This window comes from Paramormyrops kingsleyae, chromosome 21 (assembly GCF_048594095.1).
Source record: "Paramormyrops kingsleyae isolate MSU_618 chromosome 21, PKINGS_0.4, whole genome shotgun sequence".
Lineage (NCBI taxonomy): Eukaryota > Metazoa > Chordata > Actinopteri > Osteoglossiformes > Mormyridae > Paramormyrops > Paramormyrops kingsleyae.
Genome location: NC_132817.1, coordinates 21,781,107 through 21,784,138, shown reverse-complemented (window position 1 = coordinate 21,784,138; position 3,032 = coordinate 21,781,107). Strand labels below are relative to the sequence as shown.

The 3,032-nt window shown below is 47.4% G+C and overlaps 2 long non-coding RNA genes across 2 annotated transcripts; both read right to left on the bottom strand.

Moving 5' to 3' along the window:
- Positions 1 to 528: 528 nt before the first annotated feature.
- LOC140581456 (uncharacterized) lies at positions 529 to 1,180 on the bottom strand. Its single transcript, XR_011984520.1, has 3 exons — positions 1,133 to 1,180; positions 780 to 1,040; positions 529 to 668 (listed from the first exon to the last, which is right to left on the bottom strand). It is a non-coding gene; the product is annotated as an uncharacterized lncRNA (long non-coding RNA).
- A 257-nt stretch (positions 1,181 to 1,437) lies between these two features.
- Positions 1,438 to 2,284, bottom strand: LOC140581473 (uncharacterized). The gene is made up of 3 exons (XR_011984557.1): positions 2,021 to 2,284; positions 1,588 to 1,662; positions 1,438 to 1,490 (listed from the first exon to the last, which is right to left on the bottom strand). It is a non-coding gene; the product is annotated as an uncharacterized lncRNA (long non-coding RNA).
- Positions 2,285 to 3,032: the final 748 nt, after the last annotated feature.

Below are 3,032 nucleotides of genomic sequence, written 5' to 3'. Positions count from 1 at the left end.
TGCCTATGTAGGAGATGTGGCCTGAGCGACAAGCAGTAGGGTACCCGTTATCTGTATGTAGGAGATGCGGCCTCGACTATCAACAGTAGGGGGCACGTTATCCTTAATTATGACATGCAGCCTCAGCAACAAACAGTAGGTGATCCATCATCTGTATGTAGGAGATGCGGCCGCAGCAGTGAACCTTAGGGGATCCCTCATGTCTATGTAGGGGATGCGGCCTCAACAACAAACAGTAGTGAATCTGTTACCGATATATATGAAATGTGGCTTATGCATATGTAATCCGTAATCCCTGAGTCTCCTTTTAACACTTTGACATTTGGTCACGGTCACTCTAGTGACCATGATGACCAATCCTGGTCTAACTGAGGGAACCGGTGACCTACATGTACTCAGTGAGCCTTTAGAAATGATGCTGAGGGACTGCATAATACAATACTTCTGATAGGTTGACAGCATGCAGCGTCACTAGACATCTCTAGCATGAACCGTGCACAGTGCCATTTCAAAGGCCGTGAAAAAGAAAGCTTTCAAACTTTGATATAATCATCAAACACTTTATTTCCATGCAAGCAAAACTGTGGCTTTCGTAGGAGGCAAATGGGACCATGTGCAACGCAGAGACCCAGACACTTCTCCCTCTCTGGTGGCACACACCCTACTCCCTGAAATTTAAGGAGACAACCACAAATCGTCAGCGACAAAGACCAGCACCACCACAGTCAAGCGGTAGCGACAGCAGTGGCAACTCAGGTTTTCTACATGTGGCGGCTTACTTTTTCAACTCGTCAATGAATTGACCGACATGGTCCATAGTGAGGGACAAGTCCAAGGCCAACTCATAAAGCTCCTTGTTTTTGTACACTAGACTGCTGATCTTAAAGAAGAACATTGTGTTAGATTCATGTTCCTGATTTTTAAAACCTAGTTAAATTGAATGAAAGCGTACTTACAGTGTGGAAAGATATCGGCAGATGCCACTTATCTTGGAAAGTTTCCTTCAGCAGCACCTTCAAGCGGTCCGGATATGCCGACACCTGCAACATTTCAGGGCAGACTGATGTGTCTTTGATGACGCCACACAGAGTCACGTGCATGCCATGCCCGTTAGAGAAATTAAATGCCTCACCGGCTTCATTTCGTACAGCTGTGGAACCCTTCTGCGGAGGCTGCGAAGCTGTAATGAGACCTGTGATTATGTATGTTTGCAGTTTTACATGTGTGCATGCCAAAGAAAGTAAATAGGTGAGACTTACTTCACCCTCTTCACCCTCCGGTGACGCGGCTTGTTCCGCTGCGCCTTGTTCCGCTGCACCTTGTTCTAGCTGCGCCTTGTTCCGCGGCGCCTTGTTCCGCGGCGCCTTGTTCCGCTGCGCCTTGTTCCGCGGCGCCTTGTTCCGCTGCGCCTTGTTCCGCGGCGCCTTGTTCCGCTGCGCCTTGTTCCGCGGCGCCTTGTTCCGCGGCGCCTTGTTCCGCTGCACCTTCACCTGGAATGTCAAGAGAGACACCCATGTCTTCAGCATCATTGTCATGGGGGTGGTCAATCGATTAACTTGGCTATACTTTGTCATTTGCATCTCTTACCTATGGCAGGAGCTTCGTTCCTCTCGGGGGTACTGCTGAGGTACTCTTCTTCAAACTGAGCCATGAGTTGTGAGACTACCAAAGACAACAAAATTAATTTAACCTCCTTATACCTTCCGTAAACCCTATCCTCTACTTTCGAGCATTGTAGGGATTACGGAATCATGTCAAGAACCTTCTAGAAGTCTCTAAGCACGATGTTGGAGAATAAACTCGATTGTACCGTTACACACGACCTACACCCAGCACATTTTCGTGTTCGCTAGCCGACCGAATGTTTCCCAATGGCCGTTTTAATCAAGCGCGGCATGTCGCTCACATTTAGAGATTTAAAGTCTAAGCATCTTGCTCTGAGATAAACAGTGAGATAGCTTAAAACTGGCAAAGTGTCGAATATTAAATGTGACAGACAGAAAAGTTTCACGTTACTTACTAAGGGCTGATTCCAGACGTGCAATCTTCAGCCAGTCAGACATGCGTACAGCTCTGTTTCGCAGAGGGTTCTGGGCGCACCACAAAGCACATTCTGTACTGTCCCCCTGCCTCTCCATACTGAGCCTTTCACCCAATGAATGCCTAAAGTTAATGAATAAATTAGCATGTCATGAATATTTTATGAAGATGCAGCTTTTCTATGGAAGCCTAGGGTATCCGTAACACATATGTAGGGGATGTGGCCTCAGCGACAAGCGGTAGGGGATCCCTAATGTCTATGTAGGGGATGTGGCCTCAGCAATGAACAGTAGGGGATCTGTTATCTGTATGTAGAAGATGCAGCCTCAACTATCAACAGTAGGGGGCACGTTATCCTTAATTATGACATGCGGCCTCAGCAACAAACAGTAGGTGATCCATCATCTGTATGTAGGAGATGCGGCCTCAGCAATGAACCTTAGGTAATACCTCACGCCTATGTAGGGGATGTGGCCTCAGCGACAAGCAGTAGGGTATCCGTCATCTTTTTGTATGTGATGCAGCCTCAAAGACAAGCAGTAGGGCATCCCTCATGCCTATGTAGGAGATGTGGCCTGAGCGACAAGCAGTAGGGTACCCGTTATCTGTATGTAGGAGATGCGGCCTCGACTATCAACAGTAGGGGGCACGTTATCCTTAATTATGACATGCAGCCTCAGCAACAAACAGTAGGTGATCCATCATCTGTATGTAGGAGATGCGGCCGCAGCAGTGAACCTTAGGGGATCCCTCATGTCTATGTAGGGGATGCGGCCTCAACAACAAACAGTAGTGAATCTGTTACCGATATATATGAAATGTGGCTTATGCATATGTAATCCGTAATCCCTCAGTCTCCTTTTAACACTTTGACATTTGGTCACGGTCACTCTAGTGACCATGATGACCAATCCTGGTCTAACTGAGGGAACCGGTGACCTACATGTACTCAGTGAGCCTTTAGAAATGATGCTGAGGGACTGCATAATACA